The sequence below is a fragment of the Pseudorca crassidens genome, chromosome X (assembly GCF_039906515.1).
Source record: "Pseudorca crassidens isolate mPseCra1 chromosome X, mPseCra1.hap1, whole genome shotgun sequence".
NCBI classification, from domain to species: Eukaryota; Metazoa; Chordata; class Mammalia; order Artiodactyla; family Delphinidae; genus Pseudorca; species Pseudorca crassidens.
Window position 1 is genome coordinate 69,753,593 of NC_090317.1, and position 22,819 is coordinate 69,776,411.

At 36.0% G+C, this 22,819-nt stretch overlaps 1 long non-coding RNA gene and 1 pseudogene across 1 annotated transcript in view; one reads left to right on the top strand and one right to left on the bottom strand.

The window, feature by feature from the left end:
* The window catches only part of LOC137217459 (uncharacterized), a 97,045-nt gene extending 92,632 nt beyond the window's left edge, over positions 1 to 4,413 (top strand). Inside the window, exon 4 of the long non-coding RNA XR_010940101.1 lies at positions 828 to 4,413. This is a non-coding gene — a long non-coding RNA (uncharacterized lncRNA). The remainder of the gene's footprint in view (positions 1 to 827) is intronic.
* Positions 1 to 22,819, bottom strand: part of LOC137217458 (dnaJ homolog subfamily B member 6-like) — a 95,032-nt pseudogene that overhangs the window by 12,339 nt on the left and 59,874 nt on the right.

Sequence of the window (22,819 nt, forward strand, 5' to 3'; positions counted from 1 at the left end):
AATATGGCAGCTATAGAAATTAGATTCTCACCTCTCCCCAGGATTTTTTTCTTAATGCTGCCTACTGATCTTTTGGTGACTTTTTTTTTTTGAAAAAAAATCCTCAAATTCATTTTAAATGGTAGCCTTTTAATACAAGCATTCTTTTTCTCTTAAATTTTATTGAAGTATAGTTAATTTACAATGTTGTGTTAATTTCTGCTGTACAGCAAAGTGACTCAGTTATACATATATGTATGTTCTTTTTCATATTCTTTTCCATTATGGTTTATCACAATATACTGAATATAGTTCCCTGTGCTATACAGTAGGACCTTGTTGTTTATCCATCCTATACATAATAGTTTACATCTGCTAATCCCAAACTCCCAATACTTCCCTCCCCTACTCCCCTCCTCATTGGCAATCACAAGTCTGTTCTCTATGTCTGTGAGTCTGTTTCTGTTTCATAGATATGTTCATTTGTGTCATATTTTAGATTCCACATATAAGTGATATCATATGGTATTTGTCTTTCTCTTCCTAAATTACTTCACTTAATTTAAGCTTTCTTAATAATGTTGTTTCTTCTTACTAAATCACATGAAAGTGAATATGTTTTTAGATCACTGTCCTTAAGCCATTTTCTGCATTATTGTTGTATTTCCCCCAGTTCCTCTCAACAGTCATTTGAATCTATCTACTTGTGGTTCTTTTACTTCATAGATATTAACATGCATGGTTCTTTCCTGAAGGATTCTGTCCTTGCATTTTAGTCTACTTGTATTTTTATCAACCCTCTATAATATTTTAATGGATTTGTTAATATTCATTCTCCTTTTTTATAGCTTAATAAAGATGCTACAGAAACCAAACCAAGTATAAGACCAGGTCCACAGAGCTCAGCAGTGCAGATGGATGTCAAAGATGAAGAGACTTGCTGGAACGTGATTAAACCCTTCTTCAGGAATGACTCAAAGCTGAGATGCTTAGAGAAAGAAGATAAAACACCACTCTGTATAGCAACATGACTGTTTTACTTCAGCTACCACAATCTTTTAATGAGTTTGCAAACCACATTACTAATGTATGTGGTAAGCTGTTACTTATAACAAGTCTGCTATTAATCTCCAAACTTTTTAACTGAAGCTGGAATGGAAAAAACATTAGAATGACCAAGTTACTCAATTACCTAACTAAGCTATAACCTTGCATACCACTTAAATAATGAGATGTTTTTTAAATTTACACCAAGCATGCTATTCTTTCTCATCAATTAAAACTATTATCCCACAGTTTGTTGAGTTTAAAATAATAATATAAATAACCACTAAAAATATACTAGCAAAACTGAATAAGGGCATGAGTGTGTGTGTGTGTGTGTGTGTGTGTGTGTGTGTGAGAAAGGGAAAAGAGACAGAGTAGTTACTTGCATAGCTGCATAATTATTTCAATATTCCTTTCATTTTACACATTTCTTTTTATAGAGGTCTCATTATTACATAAATGCAGTTGACTCTTGAACAATGTGGGGGCTAGGGGCACCAAACCCTCATTCAGTCAAATACCTGCATATAACTTTTGACTCCCTAAAAACTTTACTAATAGCCAACTGTTGACCAGAAGTCTTACTGATAACATAAACAGTCAATTAACACATATTTGTATGCTATATGTATTATATATTACATTCTCACCATAAAATAAGCTAGAGAAAAGAAAATGTTAAGAAAATCATAAGAGAAAATACATTTACAGTACTGTAATATATTAATTGATACCATAAGTTTACATCATCTGTTTACAAGATGAATCATCTGTGAGTACCCACAACAGTCTTATATGATACAAAACACTTTAGATGTTATACATATTATTAACACTAGACATCAAAAATGAAACAATGTGAAAAAAGAAATTAATATTTATTTACAGGTATAATGATTCATGCATTGATAAGAAAGATTGCTTTATGGTAGCCTAGTGTAATCAATATGATAGCCTATACACTAATGAATGAAATGTTATAAAAATTTTATGGTATGCAATATTACAGTCACATTCTTAATACAGTATTGGAAATGTTATTACACTTTTAAAAAACCACTTACCTGTGATGATAAGGCTGATGCAGTTTCTCTAATAACGAGAGGCATACTGTAATGTAATTCTTTGAAAGTAAAGTTATAAAACAGTAAGAAAACTAACACACTACTAATTTTATATTAAATGTCATTCACATTATGCCTATGTAAGGATAGGTTACCCAGCTCAATACAAGTCTTGTACAGGATGTGATATACAATGAATACTTAGGGGATGATGATGACAATGGTGACAAAAAAGGTCCCATAGAGCTTTTGCTGTAAGTTTATTAGATTTTCATATGAAGACATTCACAGACATACACAATAGATAAGTTTCTAAACTGTAGGGCATGATGATTATTTGCTACCGTTAAGTGGAAGTGGATCATCGTAAATTCTTCATCTTCATCATCTTCATATTGACTAGACTGAGGAGGATGAGGAGGGTTTGGTCTTGCAGTCTCAGGGATGGCAGAGGTAGAAGGGGAGGCAGGAGAGGCAGGCACACTCGGTGCAACTTTACAGAAATACATCACAATTTCTGTCTGACTTTTTTGTCTTTCCATTTCTCTAAAACTGTTTCTATATGGTACTAATCCTTCTTCCAAGATTTGCTTTAGTTTCAGCACCTGTATCATATAAGGGTCCCTGTCATAAAAGAAGTCAAAAGCAGTCTTGAATAACTGGAACACTGCTAGATTGTCTAACGTCAATTTGTTTTCTGGTGCTGCTTCTAAGTCTTCTTACTTGTCGTCTGGCACTGGTTCAGAAGCACTCATCTCCATCAAGTTGTCATCTGTTAATTCCTCTGGTATGGTGTCTGTTAACTCTTGAATTTCTCAATAGATCCATATCTTGAATCACTCACTCTCCCCATCTTTTTGGCCATATCCACAATCTATTTCATGATTTCTTTGATGGCTCTGTCCTAAATCCTGTGAAGTCATGCACAACATCTGGACAGTTTTTTTCCAGCAGGAATTTATTGTTTTGGGCTTGATGCCTTTCATGGCTTTTTCTATAACAATGATGGCATCTTCAATGGTGTACTCCTTCCAGACTTTCATGATGTTCTCTCTATCGTGGTTCTCTTCTATAGCATTGACAATCTTTCCCATACAGTACTGTGTGTAATGAGCCTTAAAGATCCTTATGACCCTCTGACCTAGAGGCTGAATTACAGACGTGTATTTGGGGGCATAAACCACTTTGACGCCCTCAGTATTGGACTCATGGGGTTCTGGATGGCCAGGGGCATTGTCCAATATCAAAAGAACCTCAGAAGGCCATCCCTTACTGGCAAAGTATTTCCTGACTTCAGGGACAAAGCATTAATGGAACCAATCCAGAAAAAAGGGTTGTCGTCCAGTCCTTCTTGTTGTACAACCAAAAGACTGGCAGTTGGTGTTTACCTTTTCCCTTCAAGGCTCGGGGGTTAGCTGCTCTATAGGTAAAGGCAGTCCTGTTCATAAACCCGACTCCATTTGCACAAAACAGTAGAGTTATCCTACCCCTTCCTGCCTTAAATTCTGATGGTTGCTTCTCTTCCTTACTAATAGAAGTCCTTTGTGGCATTTTCCGCCCAGAATAAGGCACTTTTGTCTGCGTTAAAAACCTGTTCAAGAAGATACCCTTTCAGCAGGACAGTGGCCATGGATGTTGGAATCTGCTAAGGAGTGTGTAACAACTCACCTGCCAAATTAACTAGCCCTGAAAATGGATGACGCTGGAGAGTTGGGCCCATACCTGACTGTCGCAATGACCAACAAACCCATGAAAAGAAGATCAACATCACTAAGTACTAGAGAGATGTAAATCAAAACTACAATGAAATATCACCTCACACCAGTCAGAACGCCATCATCAAAAAAATCTACAAACCATAAATGCTGGAAAGGATGTGGAGAAAAGGGAACCCTCCTACTCTGTTGGTGCGAATGTAAATTGGTACAGCCACTATGGAGAACAGTAAGGAGGTTCCTAAAAAAACTAAAAATAGAACTACCATATGACACAGCAATCTCATTACCGGGCATATACCCAGAGAAAACCATAATTTGAAATGATGCATGCACCCAGATGTTCATTGCAGCACTATTTACAATAGACAGGACGTGGAAGCAATCTAAAGATCCATCAACCGAGGAATGGATAAAGATGTGGTACATATATACAATGTAATATTACTCAGCCATTAAAAGGAACGAAATTGGATCATTTGCAGAGACGTGGATGGACCTAGAGACTGTCATACAGAATGAAGTCAGAAAGAGAAAAACAAATATCATATAATATCACTTATACGTGGAAATCTAGAAAATGGTACAGATGAAAAAAAAAAAGAAAATGGTACAGATGAACTTACTTGCAAAGCAGAAATAGAGACACAGATGTAAAGAACTTATGGATACCAAGGGGGGAATGGGGGTGGGATGAATTGGGAGATTGGGACTGACATATATACACTATTGTGAATAAAATAGATAACTAATGAGAACCTACTGTATAGCACAGTAGTACTCAGTGCTGTGTGGTGACCTAAGTGGGAATGAAATCTAAAAAAGAGGGGATATATGTATACGTATAACTGATTCACTTTGCTGTACAGCAAGAACTAACACAACATTGTAAAGCAACTATACTCCAATAAAATTAGTTAAAAATCAATAAAATACATATTTTTAAAAAAGACATCCTTTCTCCTCAGTGATTTTCTTAATGGTATCTGGGAACTTGTCTGCTGCCTCTTCATTAGCAGAAGTTGGTTCTCTTGTTATCGTGGCATTTTTTAAGCCAAACCTCTTTCTAAAATGATCAAACCGTCCTTTTCTGGCATTAAATTCTCCAGCTTTAGATCCTTCACCTTCCTTTTGCTTTGCCATATACTGACATAGCTTTATTTTGAATCATATTAGAGTCTATAGGCATGACTTTCTTATACCAATCCTGCACCCACATAGAAGCTGCATTTTCAATAGGAGATAAAAAGTTATTTCACAAAAAGTGCAAGGTTTTTAGGTCTGTTGCTAGCCACAGCAAGGACGTTATGAATTTCGTTTTCTTTCCTTTTCTTACAATAATCCTTATACTGGATTTATCTTGAAATGGCAGGTGCATGTCAAGCAATTCAACTTTTTCTTGTAATGTCACAACTTTTTTCTGCTTCTTGGGAGCACTTCCAGCATCACTAGTGGCACTTTGAATGGGTCCCATGATGTTATACAAGGTTTACTGTATTGCACTAAACATGAAAAATACACAAAAACAGGGCTTCCCTGGTGGTGCAGTGGTTGAGAGGCCACCTGCCAATGCAGGGGACATGGGTTCGTGCCCTGGTCTGGGAGGACCCCACATGCCGCGGAGCGGCTGGGCCCATGAGCCATGGCCGCTAAGCCTGTGCGTCCGGAGCCTGTGCTCCTCAGCGGGAGAGGCCCGTGTACCGCAAACACAAAAACAAGCAGAAATCACTTTTTACTGTTATGCAATTTACTGGGGACAAACCACTCACACAAAGATGATTAACATCACACAGTGTTTCAAGCAGATCCTCCCAACACTTGCTCTCACCACAATAGCAATAGAAGGTGGCTACAAAATACAAGTGATGGTACACGACTCAGGAGGACTATATCACAAAAGGCATTGGAGGCTTCTTCCTTGCTCTCTCTCTTGGATTGTTCACTCTGGGAAAAGCCAACTGCTATATGCTGAGGCCTGCATAGAAGGAATGAAATATTCCTACCAAAAGCAATGTGACTGAGCAATCTTATAAGTGAATCCCACAACCCAGTCAAACCTTCAGATGGTTCCAGTCTCAACAGACTCCCTGGCTCCAATATTCTGAGAAATGCTGTGCCAGAACTATTAGCTAAGCTATACCTGAATTTCTAATTCCTACAAACTGTGAGGTAATTAATGTTTGTAGTTTTAAGCCTTCATATTATGGGCCAATTTTTTACACAACAGTAGATAGCTCATAAACCTACTTGTAAAGAAAACAAAAGTTTTAAAATTTTAGGAGCAATCCTGAAAAATATACTAGATGATAATCCTTTCCAAAGCTAATCAAAAAATATATTTGTAGAAGAACAGGTTAAAGACTATTCAAATAGATTGTAGACACAGACAACTTCACATTAAACTTTATATTCATTTTCTATTCCTGGCTAAAAATTACCATGAAGTTAACAGCTTTAAATAACACACATTTTTTATATCGTGTTATGTGTTGGCCAAGGATCTGGGACAGCTTAGCTGCCTCCTCTGCTTAGGGTCTCACAAGACTGTAATCAAGGTGTTGGCTGGGCTGGGTTCTCATCTGTAGGAATAGTTAGGAAAAGAATATACTTCCAAGTTCATTCAGGTTGTTGGCATAATTCATGTTCTTGTGGCTATATAACCAAATTTTCAGACATTTTGCTGCCTGCCAGCAGGAGACTGCCCTCAGGTCCTAAATGATGCCACAGTTCCTGTTTCCCATGTGTCTCCCCAACATAACTGCTTACATTGTGAAACCAGCAATGAGTTTCTTCCTCCAGTCTGATATAGGATAGAGTCTTAGATAACATGATATAATCATAGAAGTGACTTTTGGTCACATAACATAACCTAATCAAGTGAATGACATTCCATCACCTCTGCCATTGTTTAGAGTTTGCTATTGGTTGGAAGTCACAGGTACTGTGTGCACAGAAGGGGAGGGGAATAGACAAAGGTGTAAACACTAGTAGACAAGAAAATATTGGGGGTTACCTTATGGTTTGTCTGCCACAAACCTATTTTAAAAACAGGACCAAGAGTTGTTATTTAGAATTGATATTTCCCAGACCTAAGAAGATACCCAACTACTACATATATATGTATAATAGTTTATCTTTACTTACTTTTCAATATTTTTATTAATGCCTGCAATTTACTCTTCTATAATTGGCATGTTTAACACTGTTACAGTAAAAACCAAAACATTAACTTTAGTTCTAATAGTCTACAAAAATCTTGATGACAGACACTTGTAAATACATTTGAAAATATATTATTTTTGGAATAAGTTATCATGAATATGGCTCAGCTTAAAAACGCTGACAAGTGGTTATAATGGTTCTCAAATAAATTTCCCATACTGAGGTATAATTGCTCTACTGGTATATTTTTCTAATTATAATTGCTCTAACATTTTAAGGTTAACTCTTTTTTTTTTTTTTTTGCAGTACGTGGGCCTCTCACTGTTGTGGCCTCTCCCACTGCGGAGCACAGGCTCCGGACGCTCAGGCTAAGCGGCCATGGCTCACGGGCCTAGCCGCTCTGCGGCATGTGGGATCTTCCCGGACCGGGGCACGAACCCATGTCCCCTGCATCGGCAGGCGGACTCTCAACCACTGCGCCACCAAGGAAGCCCCTAAGGTTAACTTTTGAAGATATTATGAAATAGACATGAGAATTTTAAATCTAATACTTGAAAGTATGTCTTTAAAAATTAATTTGAGCATCCTAATTCTGAGATTTAAATTTCAAAGTGTTTTTTTCTACTCCTTCACTTTACACATTCATATAAACTAGTTATATTAGTCAGGGTTCCCCTTAGAAACAGAACCAGAAGGATATAAAACAAATATATGAAGAGATTTATTATAGGAATTGGCCCATGTGGCAACACAGGATGAGAAGTCCCATGATCTGCTGTCAGCAAGCTGGAGGCTCAGGAAAGCTGGTGGTATAATTCAGTCCAAGTCTGAAGTCCTGGGAGACAGGGGAACCAATGATGTAACTCCCATTCCAAGACTGAAACTCTAGGGGAGAAGAGAGGTGGTGGTGTAAATCCTGGAGTCTGAAAGCCTGAGAACCAGGAGCTCCAATGTCTGACAGCAGGAAAGAATTCACTCTTCCTTTGCCTTTTTGTTCTATTCTGGCACATTGGTGAGGGTGGATATTCTTTACTCAGTCTACTGATTCAAATACAAATCTTCTGGATAGACTCTCACAGATACACCCAGAAATAATTCTTTACCGGCTATCTGGGGCATCACTTAGTGCAGTCAAACTGACACATGTTGTGACTTGTTAAATTATCATTTGTCAAGTAGAGCCTCAGGATGTCAGATGGTGAGTCACAGTTCAACAAAAGACTGCAAGAGATCCCAGGCTAGGGCTGAATTGGTCAATTCAAACCAAAAAGAATCGGACTTTGGAAAGCTTCTTGAGTCTAATATAAAAGGTGCACAAGGGGGAGGCTTTGGATGAGAATGCTTACTACAAGGGCAGTTTGGGGAGTCATATCAGGACCCTACATTTACATTTGTGCCCCTGCTGTTATATAGGGCATGCATTCTTTGAAGGGGCTAGTGTCAACTTAAGGCCCCTGCAGGGTACTTAAACATACAAAATGGATGCCAAGGCAGCAATATTATGGAGTTTAAATTCTCAACAATACATAAAATTAATCCTCACAGTAGTCAACTACATAATACTACTTCTCATCCATTTTCCATTAATCTCCAAAATTTACAAGCAGCTCATGCAGCTCAATAACAAAAAAACAAACAACCCAATCCAAAAATGGGCAGAAGACCTAAACAGACATTTCTCCAAAGAAGATATACAGACTGCCAACAAACACATGAAAAAATGCTCAACATCATTAATCATTAGAGAAATGCAAATCAAAACTACAATGAGATATCATCTCACACCAGTCAGAATGGCCATCATCAAAAAATCTAGAAACAATAAATGCTGGAGAGGGTGTGGAGAAAAGGGAACACTCTTGCAATGCTGGTGGGAATGTGAATTGGTTCAGCCACTATGGAGAACAGTATGGAGGTTCCTTAAAAAGCTACAAATAGAACTACCATATGACCCAGCAATCCCACTACTGGGCATATACCCTGAGAAAACCGAAATTCAAAAAGAGTCATGTACCAAAATGTTCACTGCAGCTCTATTTACAATAGCCCGGAGATGGAAACAACCTAAGTGCCCATCATCGGATGAATGGATAAAGAAGATGTGGCACATATATACAATGGAATATTACTCAGCCATAAAAAGAAACGAAATTGAGCTATTTGTAATGAGGTGGATAGACTTAGAGTCTGTCATACAGAGTGAAGTAAGTCAGAAAGAAAAAGACAAATACCGTATGCTAACACATATATATGGAATTTAAGAAAAAAAAATGTCATGAAGAACCTAGGGGTAAGGCAGGAATAAAGACGCAGACCTCCTAGAGAACGGACTTGAGGTTATGGGGAGGGGGAAGGGTGAGCTGTGACAGGGCTAGAGAGAGTCATGGACATATACACACTAACAAACGTAGTAAGGTAGATAGCTAGTTGGAAGCAGCTGCATGGCACAGGGATATTGGCTTGGTGCTTTGTGACAGCCTGGAGGGGTGGGATAGGGAGGGTGGGAGGGAGGGAGACACAAGAGGGAAGAGATATGGGAACATATGTATATGTATAACTGATTCACTTTGTTATAAAGCAGAAACTAACACACCATTGTAAAGCAATTATACCCCAATAAAGATGTTAAAAAATAAAAAATAAAAAAAAATAATAAAAATAAATAAATAAAAAATATGCAAAAAGTAGGAATATGGAGAAATACAAAAGTTCTGGGGAACCAAATAAGAAAATGTATAACAGAATATCATATATGAAATGTTTTAAAATATAGGAAATATCATGATGTAATTCATCATACTGAGTTCAATTAAATATATTTTCTATCCATACACCTTGCACTGAATCATTTTAAAAAACTAAGATCCCACAATTGTTACACTAATTTGACAAATGGAAAACTGATATACAGAAGAGTCTCAAGCTGAAAAATAAGTTCTACAAAAAGTTTATTTGTAATGTATTTTTTGGTCACTTATTTCATCACTCGATCATACAAAAATATTTATTGAAAATATTTATTTAGTAGGTAGACAGTATACTACTAACTGCTACGATCATGTTTGGAAAATTGTTAATTTTACAGATAAATTTGAGGAGAATTGGCATCCTTACTATGATGAGTCTTCAAACCCATGAACACAGTATGTCTCTCAATTAATTTAGGTCATTGATTTCTTCCACCAAAACTTTGAAGTTGAAAGGTTATTTAAATACAAATTATATAATTCTTTAATAAATATGGGCCTATTCAAATTATCTGTTCTTGGTGTAATTATAGTAGTTGGTGTTTTAATATCTTTTAATGCCTTTAGGGTTTGTAATAATATCATCTTTTATTCATGATAATGATAATTTTGTTATGTCTCTTTTTTTCTTGGAGGTTACGGCAGGTAGCTTATCATATTTATTGATTTTAGAAAGGTTTGCTTTTGCTAATTTTACTTTCTTTTTTCAATTTCACTGATTTTAGCTCCCATATTTATTATTCATTACTACCACTTGCTTTCAGTTTAATTTGTTCTTTTTCTCCCTGCTTCAAGGGGAAATTTTTAATGATTTAAAGCCTTTCTTGAATACCAATGTAAGAATTTAACGTTAAAAATTTCAAGTTCTGTGTAGAAACATCCCAGTTTTGATATGCTGTATGTTTTATTCAGTTCAAAATATTTTCTAATCTAATTCTTATACAAATCTAATTTCTTATACCAATTAGATTTGGAGAGGTTGTTGCTTAATTTCCAAAGAGTAGAGGACGTATCAGATGTTTCTGTTACTGATTTCTGGTTTAATTCCATTATTGCGACAAATAACACTTTCTATGATTATGATCATAGTACATTTGATCAAATTTCCTTTTGGCTGAGCATATGGTGAATACTGCTGAATGTTTCAAGTGAACTTGCAATCTACAGTTGTTAGGTGGAGTGTTCCATAAATGTCATCTAAGTAAAGTTGATTTATAGTGTTTAGACTTCTACATCCATGATATTTTCTGTCTACGTGATTTCATATATGAATAAAATAATGAATTAATAATAATAATTGATGAATAACGAGAGAGGAAAGTTAAATTCTCCAAGAATAATTGTGGATCTTTCTATATCTCTTTTCACTTTTTGTTTCACTTATGTTGAAAACTATAGTTAGTTGCATCCTAAGTTAAGAATAATCCAGAGAGGGCCATATCTCTTGCGCCCGTGGCTGCCTGCTTCCCTGCGCATTTGGTGCTAATGGGGCTCATGCAATCCAAGCAGTCATACCAGAGTCATACCAGACAGAGGAAGACAAATATATATCACTTATTTGTGGAATCTAAAAAATGATACAAATGAACTTATTTGCAAAACAGAAATAGACTCACGGAACAGAACCTTATGGCTACCAAAGGGGAAAGAGGGAGGGAGGAATAAATTAGGGGTTTGGGATTAAAATATACACAGTACTCTATATAAAATAGATAACCAACAAGGACCTACTGTATAGCACAGGGAACTATAGTCAATATCTTTTAATAACCTATAATGGAAAATAATCTTAAAAATATATATATATATATATCTCACTTTGCTGTACAACTGAAACTCACACATTTAAATCAACTATATTTCAATAAAACATTTTTAAAATACAATTTTAAAAAATGATATTAGCTGTAGGTTTTTTGAATAAGTTTTTATCAGGTTAAGGATGTTACTCTTTATTCTTTTTTACAAATCATGTATGGGTTTTGGATTTTGTCAAATGATTTTTACTGCATCTATTTATATGACCATATGATTTTTCTTTTTTTAGCCTGTTGATGTGATGGATTACAGAAACTGATTTTTGAATGTTGAAACCATGTTGCTTACATGGGGTAAATTCCATAAGTTCACGGCTTAAAAATTTTAATTCATATTTGGATTTGATATAATATTTTGTTAAGGATTTTTACATCTGTGTTCATGAAATACAGGTTTGTAGTATTCTTTTAATGTCTGTGATTTTGATATATGGTAATTGTGGTCCAATTGTATGAGTTAGGAAATATTCCTACTGCTTCTATCTTCTGGAAGACTTTGCAGAGTATTGACATAGTTTCTTCCATAAATTGTTGATAGAATTCCCCAGTGAATCCATCTAGGCCTTATGCTTTCCCTTATTGAAGGCTGTTATTTATCGATTTAATTTCTGTAATACATAAGGGCTTATTCAAATTGTCTATTTGTTGGGCTTCCCTGGTGGCGCAGTGGTTGAGAGTCCACCTGCTGATGCAGGGGACACGGGTTCGTGCCCCGGTCCGGGAGGATCCCACATGTTGCGGAGCGGCTGGGCCCGTGAGCCATGGCCGCTGAGCCTGTGCTCTGCAGCGGGAGAAGCCACAACAGTGAGAGGTCCGCGTACTGCCAAAAAAAAAAAAAATTGTCTATTTGTTAAGGAATTGTATATCTATATTAAACTGATATTAGTCTGTAGTTTATTTATGTATTTTATTTATTTTTTAAGTTCATTTGCCTTTGATATAAAGGCAACAACCTAGTCTTACAGAATGAGTTAAGAAGTGCTTTTCTTTTTTATTTTCTGAAAGAGATCACATGCAAATTGGTGATAAATCTGAAAATATTTAGTTCGTTTTTGCAGTAAAACAAAGTGGGCCTGGAGATCTTTTTTCCAGGAGTTTTAAAATTATAAATGTAAATAAGTTGTTATTGGACTATTCATTTTACTTCTTTTAGCGAGTAACAGTAATTTGTGTTCTTTAAGGTATTGGTCCATTTCATTTAATGTGTCTAACTCAAGCATGGCAAGTTATTCGTATTTTCTCATTTCTTTAAGGTCTTCATAGTTTATTGTTATATCTTGTTTCTCTTGTGTTATTGAACTATTTGTGGCTTCACTTTTTTCCCAGTCTTGGTAGAGGTTTGTTAATTTCAACAAGCCTTTCAATGAAACAGCTTATGTTTCATTTTCTCTATTGTTTTGTGCATCGTTTCATCAGTTTCTGGTCTTATTCTCTTCCTTCTTCTTGTTTTGTATTTAATTTGCCATTCTTTTCCTAGTTTCTTAAGGTGTTTACTGATTTTGTGGTTTTTGTGTTTTCTGATGTGTGTATTCAATGATATGTTTCTTGCAGCACTGATTGAGCTGTACCTTACATATTTAATATTTTTTGTCATTTTTAGGTATTTGTATTTCTTGAAAGACATTTTCTTTCATCAGTGGGTTATTTAAAAGTATGTTTTGGGCTTCCCTGGTGGTGCAGTGGTTGGGAGTCTGCCTGCTGATGCAGGGGATGTGGGTTCATGCCCCGGTCTGGGAAGATCCCACATGCCATGGAGCGGCTAGGCCCGTGAGCCATGGCCGCTGGGCCTGTGCGTCCAGAGCCTGTGCTCCGCAACGGGAGAGGCCACAACAGTGAGAGGCCTGCGTACCCGCCCCCCCCCAAAAAGTATGTTTTTTAGTTTCCAAGTGTTCATAAAATTTCCTGTTACCTTTCACTTATGCATTTCTACTTTAATACTATTGTGGTCAGAAAACACTCTATGGTTGAAATGCTTTTAAACACATTCAGATTTGCTTTGTGGCACAAAATATGGTATCATTTCTACATTTGTTTATTTCAAATGTTCATTTGAAGAGAACATTTACTTTGGTATTATATGGATGGCCTGTTTCTTCTGTCAATTAAGTCTGGGTAATTCATAGTTTTGATCAATTCTCTACCCTTACTAATTTTCTGTCTAATTCTATCCACTATTGAGAGGAGTGTTTGCCAACTCTATTTATTATTTTTGTATCCATTACCACTTTTTGTATTTTCAACCTCTGCTGTTTGATGCATAAAATTTAGGATTGTTATATATTCTTAGTTGACTCTTTTATTATGTTTTGTCTCTTCCTGGTCCTTGTGATTTTTTGTGGTGAAATTTACAGGAACTCCTAATTTCTTCAGGTTCATATTTGCATGGTTAGCTTTTTCCATGTTTCTACTTCCAAGCATATATATCACAATATTTTGAGTGATTTACTGATATATAGCATGTATAACTGGCCATGTAAATTTGTCCTCTATGCCACTGTCTTATAATTGTACCCATATTATAATTTATGTTATATATATTATTGTATATTATATACATTATAATTGTTCCATAATTAGAAATTTACATTATAACTTTTGACATGGTAGGGTTAACTCCACAATTTATATTGCTGTTTGCTTGCTCCTTCTGTTTTTCATTTATGTTTATCTTTCCTACCTTACTAATTTTTACTTGAGTGCGTATTAGGATATCATATTGATTTATCTAGTGTTTTTGAGTATATCTCTTCTTAGAGATTTTTAGTTGCTCTTGGTAATAAGTGTAGAGAACTTCTGTCTCTTTTCCCTCTCCTATTTATAATAGTTTTAAATATTTTCACCACATGCTTTGAGAACCATGCTCAGTGTTAAACAGTCTTCACCTTCTACTGTTCTTTCGTCCCTCCTAGTGTTCCAATATTTATCATTTCACTTGTTTGGAGAATGTTCTTTAACCATTCTTATAGAATAGGTCTGGGAACATCAATTTATCCTGTGTTTAATTTGTTTGAAAATGTGTTTATTTCTTCTTCATTCCTAAAGGATAACTTTGCCCACTATAAAAATCTAGGTGACAGTTCCTTTATGACTTGAAAAATGTAAAGTCACCTCTTTCTGGCCTCCACATTTTCTGAGGACAAGTCTACTATCATTTGTGTTTTTGTCTACAATAGTTTTTGTTTGTTTCTTTTTGGCCCCCTCTGGCTGCTTTCATGAGTATCTTTTGTTTTTAATAGTTTGACTACTGTGTGCCTCAGAATGGATTTCTTTGGGTTTCTACTATTTGGGGTTCATTAAGCTTTGTGAATCTATGTGTTTTAAAAAATTGGAGGAGTCTTCAGTCATTGTCAAACACATTTTGGACTTACCTTCTTTCTTACCTTCTTCTGGGACCCCAGTGACAGGAATCATGTGGAACTTCTGTTATTGTCCCAAAGACCCTTGAGGCTTAAAAAAATGTTTAGTCTATTTGCTGTGAATAATTTTAATTGTTCTATCTTTCAGTTCACTGGGTCTTTTCTCTGTCATCTCCATTGTGCTGTTAAAACCATCTGTTTAGTTACTTCATTTATGTTTTTCAGTTCTGAAATTAAACACTTGGTCCTTCATATCTTCTTTCCTTACTGAGATTTTCTGATATTCTATTTCAAATGTGTTTTTAATTGCTTGTTAAAACATTCCTGTGGGGGCTGCTTTATAGTCTTCAATAGGTAATTCCAACATCTGTGTCATCTCTATGTTGGCAGCTATTTATTGTCTTTTCTCATTAAAGTTGAAAATTCCCTCGCCCATGATTATGATTTTTTTTTATGCTAGACATTTTGGGCATATGATTCTGGAATTCATTTGAATCTTCTTTTTACAGACCTCCTATGAGTCAGCTCTGGTGAGGGATGGAGATTCTGCCAGGTATCAGTACTAGGTAACAGTGAATGTACAGGTTCTCCCCTTGACATTCTTTAAACTCCAGGAGGGAGAGGAAGCTCATTACTGCTGATCATATGTAGGTGTGAGGGAACAGCATATTATATCAATGCTCCTCACCACATGTCCTCCACAGATATCAGAATGGGTGGTTGGGACAGCACTCAATAGGGCTGGAGAGTGATTGAAGTACTAGCTTACCACATGGCCTCATCTGACAAGCCCCATGTAGAGAGGGAAGTGCTCTTTGTTACTGCGGGATGTGGATATGAATCCAAGATGCCCACAAGGCCTCTATTTATGCCATGGGGATTAGTGCTGCCACTGTGCAGTAAAGGCTTTGCTGCCCAACAGGCTTTCTCTCATACTACCCTGACATTGGTTGAGGGTGGTTGAAGAGTCTCATTGTAGATTGGCAACAGAGAAGGCTATGATGCCACTCAGCCTTTGCTGATGAAGGTGTGGATGGAGCAGTGATTTTTACCCTTAGGTTTGGAAGTAGTAGGGCAATACTTTCTAAAAGTTGTCTTATTTGATGGGTTGCTACTGGCTAGAGAATCCTTTTCCTAGGGATTTGTTCTGTTTTGATTTTTGGTCTGTGCTCACAGGTCTTTCTATTTGCCAGATACTTCAGCACTTAACCTGAGATATATTAGGCAAAAGAAAAAAACCGCAATGTAATGTCTTTTCTTGGGTGCCAGTGTCTCTTGCTGATCTCCATCCCTTTTCATTCTTCTTATATTTCTTTTATATATAATATCCAGGGTTTTTGGCAAATATGAAAGTGCATCTATTCCCCTGATCTTGAGCCCAAAATCCTAGGCCATATAAAATTAAGATATTTATTTATATGCATTTATGTCTATCTTTTTATTATGTCTCTCCTCTCTTTATAAAATTCTACTTTTCCTTCTTTCCTCTATTCCATTTGATTTGAATATTTTATAGTATTCCATTTTAATTTATTTAATAATTTTTAGTAGGTTTTCATATATTTCAGAGGTTTCCCTAAGGATTAAAATGTACATGGGTGATATTTTCCCATCTACTAAACATTAAAATATTACTACTTTAAATAAAATCTATAAATCTTAGGACCATATAGGTCCCATTACCATCTGCTTTGTCATGAACTATAGTCCTGTGATTTTGTCATACGTACAAGCTCAAAGTAAGCCTGTTAGCTTTATGAATTATGGCAGAAGACATGAAAATCATGCCTCAATGACAGAAGATTTTATAACTCATGACATGGTAAGCAGCATGAGCATCTTCACATTGATTTCATGAGTTCACACTGGTTCTTCAAGCCTTCCACCTTATTTCAAGGAGGCAATGAAAAATGGTCTAGGTGGATTCTGCCCATGTAATGGGTTTGCATCAGAGGTAAGGAATCCCAAGTTTAGAAAACCTGAATATTTTGGATTCTCTGTATATTAACTTTTCCAATAGGCCCAAAGGATTAATCCAGGTACCACAGGATGTATTAGTGATTGCAGAGGCTCTGCCTTTGCTTGCAAGTTGTAACTCTAGGGCAATTCTATAATCTAAAACAAACTCTGGCCAATGAGATGAAGCTGACTTGACTGCATTCAAGGAATAGGTAGAGGAACCTTAATGAATTAAGCACCCCATGGAGTCAGCTTTCACTGAAGCTTTGCTTCAGGTTGTGGAGCAGGAGATAAAGATTCCCAGAGAGGGAAAGCTGCAACATTTCAAAGTAAAGATGAGATTACCCTGGGGCTAATGTTTCTGTATTATTAAAAAATACTAATTTCATCTGACATATAGGCTTGTTGGGCCTTTTTTCTCAAAATGGATATTCCAAATGTTTTAAGAGATTGCAAAGTGTCATGCCAACCTCTGGCATGACAGAAGGAAACATTATCATTTGGATAGAGCAAAACAATAAATTTAAAAACCAGCCCTGTGGGATTCCCTGGTGGCACAGCAGTTAAGAATCCACCTGCCAATGCAGGGGACACAGATTCAAGCCCTGGCCCAGGAAGATCCCACATGCCACAGAGCAACTAAGTCCGTGCACCACAACTACTGAGTCTGCACCCTAGAGCCTGCGAACCACCAATACTGAGCCCGTGTGCCACAACTAAGCCCACGCGCTGCAATTACTGAAGCCCACGTGCCTAGAGCCCGTGCTCTGCAACAAGAGAAGCCACCACAATGAGAAGCCCATGCACCACAATGAAAAGCAGCCCCCACTTGCCGCAACTAGAGAAAGCCCACACGCAGCAACAAAGACCCAACACAGCCAAAAATAAATAAAAACAAATTTAAAATACCTAAAAAGAAAACAAAAAACCTGCCCTGTGCTAAAATTACCTACCAACACCTACTTCATGTTGTTACCATAATTTAACATCTAAATATATTGAAATTCCTCTCAGACAATGCTATAATCTTGTTTCCAAGAGTCATGTACTTTTTAAAGAGTTTAGGAGAAAAACAGTTATCGTATATCCCCAGATACTTACCATTACTTGCTCAAACTTTATCCCTTTGAAGTACCAAGTTTCTCTCTGGTGTCACTACCTGAAGAAAACCATTATCATTTCTTTTAGAGCATTTTTGTGATAAAAAATTATCTACGTTTACCTTCATTTGAGAATAATCTTCAATTCATTTAAAAGGACATTTTTCCTAGTTATAGACTTCTGGGTTAATTTTACCTTCAGCACTTTAAAGATGTTCTATTTTCTGGACTCTGTAGTATCTGGTGAGAAATACAATTATTTATTCAAATTACCATTACCCTATATATAATAAACTGATTTTTGGTAGGAACTTTCAAAATTTTTTCTTCATCATTGGCTTTCATCAGTTTGATTACATTGTGTTATCAGTATGCATTTGGGTTTATTCTCTTCAAGGTCACAATGCTTATTAAATCTGCACATATATGTCTTTCACCAAACAATATTATTATTTCTTCAAATGTTTTCTGTGCCAATCACCATGAGGTGACAGATGGGTAAAGAAAGTAGTATGTCCATATACTGCAATATTATTCATCTATAAACAGGAATGAATTATGGATACACAGTATGACATGTATGTTCTTCTTAATCATTGTGCTAAGTAAAAGAAACCAGACACATAAGGGTCTTATTCCATTTACACACCCTTTGACTATGGCAAGTAGTGTGGCTATACATATTTCTATACAAAATTTCTACTTGAACATTAATATTCCTTTACATATTTCCATACAAAATTTCTACTTGAACATTAATATTCCTTTAACTGAGAAATATACCTTTTGTGGAATTGGTGGGTCACAGAGATTCTATAAATTGTTGGGGGACCACCATAGTGTTTTGCACAGTAGCCTCACTATTTGACATCCCCCCATAGCAAAGAACAAAAATCCCAACTTCTCCACATCCTTAGCAACATTTATTATTTCTCATTTTTCATTTTATACCCAAAATGTGAAGTGATATCTCATGATTATTTTGAATTGAATTTCTCAAGTAAAAATATTAAAATTCTTTTCATGTACTATGGCTCCTAGTATATTAACTTTTGAGAAATATTTACATCCTTAGTGCATTTCTAAATTGTACTTTTCTTCCGTTTTTTAGTTGGAAGTGCTCTTTATATATTCTCCATGCTAGTAAGTTCTCAAATACATAATTTCCAAGTATTTTCTCCCATTCTGTGAGCTGTCTTTTCACTTCCCTCAGAGTGTGCTATGGTGCACGTTTGTAAGTTGGATAAAGTCCAACTACGGGCATACCTCTGAGATAGTGAGTGTATTGTTCCAGCAAATATCACAGTAAAGTGAGTTGAGTCAAATGAATTTTTAGGTTCCCCAGTGAAAATAAGTTATACTCTACATTGTAGTCTATTAAGTATGCAGTGGCATTATGCCTAAAAAACAATGTACATACCTTAACTAAAAAATACTGTCACCTGAGCCTTCAGTGAGTAGTTATCTTTCTGCTTGTGGAGGATATTGCCTTGATGTTGATGGCTGCTGACTGATGAGGGTGGTGGTTGCTAAAGATTGAGATGGCTATGGCAATTTCTTAAAATAAGACAGCAGTGAAGTCTGCCACATCAATTGACTCTTCCTTTCACGAACAACTTCGCTGTAACATGCAATGCTGTTTGGTAGCATTTTACCCACAGTGGAACTTTAAAATTGGAGTCAGTCCTCTCGAACTCTTCCACTACTTTATCAACTAAGTTTGTGTAATACTCTAAATCCTTTCTTGTCATTTGGACAATATTCAAAAGCATCTTTAATGGGTGTAGACTCCATATCAAGAAATCACTTTCTTAGTTCATCCATAAGAAGCATCTCCTCACCCATTAAAGTTCTGTGATGAGATTGCAGCAATTCAGTCACATCTTCGGGCTCCACTCCTAATTTTTGGTTCTCTTCCAATTTCCACATTTGGAGTTACCTCCTCCACTGACGTCTTGAACCTCTCAAAGTCATCCATGAGGGCTGGAATCAATGTCCTCCAAACTCCTGTTAATGTTGATACTCTGACCTCTTCCCATGAATCACGAATGTTCTTAATGACATCTGGAATGGTGAATCCATTCCAGAAGGTTTTCAATTTACTTTGCCCAAAACATCAAAGAAAACACTATCTATGGCAGGTATTGTCTTACAAAATGTACTTGTTAAGTAATAAAAATTGAAAGTCGAAATTGCTCCTTAACTGACAGGATGCAGAATGGATATGTTAGCAGGCATTTAAAAAACATTAATTTCATTGTACATCTCCACCAGGGCTCTTGAGTGACCAGGTTCATTGTCAATGAGCAGCAATATTTTGAAAGGAATCTCTTTTTGCTGAGCAGTGGGTATCAACAGTAGGCTGAAAATATTCAGTAAACCATGTTGTAAACAGCTGTGCTCTCATCCAGGCTTTGTTGTTCCATTTGCGGAGCACAGGCAGAGTAGATTTAGCATAATTATTAAGAACCCTAGGATTTTCAGAATGGTAAATGACAACCGGCTTGAACTCAAAGTTACCAGTTGCATTAGCCTGACAAGAGAGTCAGCCTGTCCTCTGAAGCCAGGAATTGGCTTCTCCTCTGTAGCTATGAATATCCTAGATGTACTTCTTCCAATAGAAGGCTGTTTTGTCTACATTGAAGACCTGTTGTTTAGTGTGGCCACCTTCATTAATTATCTTAGTCAGATCTTCTGAATAATTTGCTGCAGCTTCTACATCAGCACTTATTGCTTCACCTTGCATTTTTATGTTATGGAGATGGCTTCTTTCCTTAAACTTCATGAACGAACCTCTGCTAGCTTCAAACTTTTCTTCTGCAGCTTCCTCATCTCTGTCAACCTTCATAGAATTGAAGAGAGCTAGGGCCTTGCCCTGGATTAGGCTTTGGCTTAAGGGAATGTTGAGGCTGGTCTGTTCGTCTATCCAGACTGCTAAAACTGTCTCAGTATCAGCAATAAGGCTGTTTTGCTTTCTTATCATTTACGTGTTCACTGGAGAAGCACTTTTCATTTCCTTCAAGAATTTTTCCTTTGTATTCACAATTTGGCTAACTGGCACAAAAGGCCTAGTTTTTGGCCTGTGTAGGCATTCACATGCCTTCCCCACTAAGCTTAATCATTTCTAGCTTTTGATTTAAAGTGAGAGATGTGCGAGTCTTCCTTTCACTTGAACACTTAGAGGCCACTGTAGGGATATCCACTGGCCTAACTTCATTGTTGTTGTTTCTCAGGGAATAGACAGGCCTGAGGAGAGGGAAAGAAACAGGAAAATGGCATGTCAGTGGAGCATTCAGAACACATACAACATTGATTAAGCTCACCATCTTATATGGATGTGGTATGTGATTTTCTAAAACAATTACAATAGTAACATCAAAGATCACTGATCACAGATCACCATAACAAATATAATGATGAAAATTTTTGAAATATTGCAAGAATTACCAAAATATGACACAGAGATATAAAGTGAGGAAATGCTGTTGGAAAAATGGTATCAATACACTTGCTCAATGTTGGGTTGCTACAAACTTTAAATTTGTAAGAAACACAATGTACCCAAAGTGCAATGAGTTATACTGTAAAACCAACTGCAATGAGGTATATTGTAATTTATTATTTCTTTTGATGATTTTACTTTCAGTGTCGTATCTAAGAATTGATCACCAAATTAAAGATCAAGAAAATTTTACTATACATTTTCAGTTATGGATTTTTACAGTATTAGCTTGTATATTTAGCTTTTGATAGATTTTGAGTTAATTTCTGTAAAGGTTATGAGTTAAAAGTCCAATTACATTCTTTTATATGTTGATCGCCATTTGTCAAAGGACCATCTGCTAACGCTACTCTTTCATAATTGAATGGTCTTGGCAATCTTCTGGACAATCAATTAGCCATAAGTTGTATTTCTGCCATCTCATTTCTATGACATTGGCTTATATGTCTATCCTTACACAAATACCATACTGTTCAAGATTACTATTGCTTTGTTATGGTTTGAGAAAAGTGTAAATCATCCAAATTTATAGTTTTCAAGATTGTTTAGGCTATTCAGGTTGTTTGCAATTTCATACCTATTTTAGGTTCAACTTTTCCATTTCTGTAAAAAAGGCAGTTGAGATTTTGATAAGGATCACATTAAATCTGTATATTGCTTTATGGGCTGATGGCATGTTAAATATGCTTTCCAATAAATGAACACAGGATGTCTTTCCATTTGTTTAATTTCTTTCAGCAATGTTGTGTAGATTTCAACTTACAAGTCTCACATCTATTTGAATAAATGTACCCTACATATTTTATTATTTATGATATTGTAAATGGAATTGCTTATTTGCCTTTATTTATTGTCCATTGCTAGTACACAAAAATATAACCGATTTTCCTGTATACTCTGAAACTGTTGAATTTCTTATAAGATCTAATAGTTTTTTGCATGTATTCTTTAAGATTTTCTGTATGTATGACAATATCATGAGAATAGAGACAATTTTACATCTTCATTTCCAATTTTGATATATTTTATTCTTTTTCTTGGCTAATTGTTCTGGCTGAAACTTCTAGTACAAAGTTGAATACAAGAGGCATCCTAGTTTTATTTCTGGTCATAAGGAGACAGCCATCTTTCCCCTTTAACTATGTTACATGGTATTCATAAATGCCTTTCATCACGTTGAGGAAATTCAATTCTATTCCTAGTTTGTAGAGCTTTGTATATCACGAACGGGTATGTACTTTGTCTAATGCTTTCTTTGAAATGAATTATCACGTGTTATTTTTTTCCTTTCTACTATTAATATGGTATGTAACATTGATTTATGTATGGTGAGTCATCTTTGCAATTCTGGAAAAAAAATCCCATTTTGCT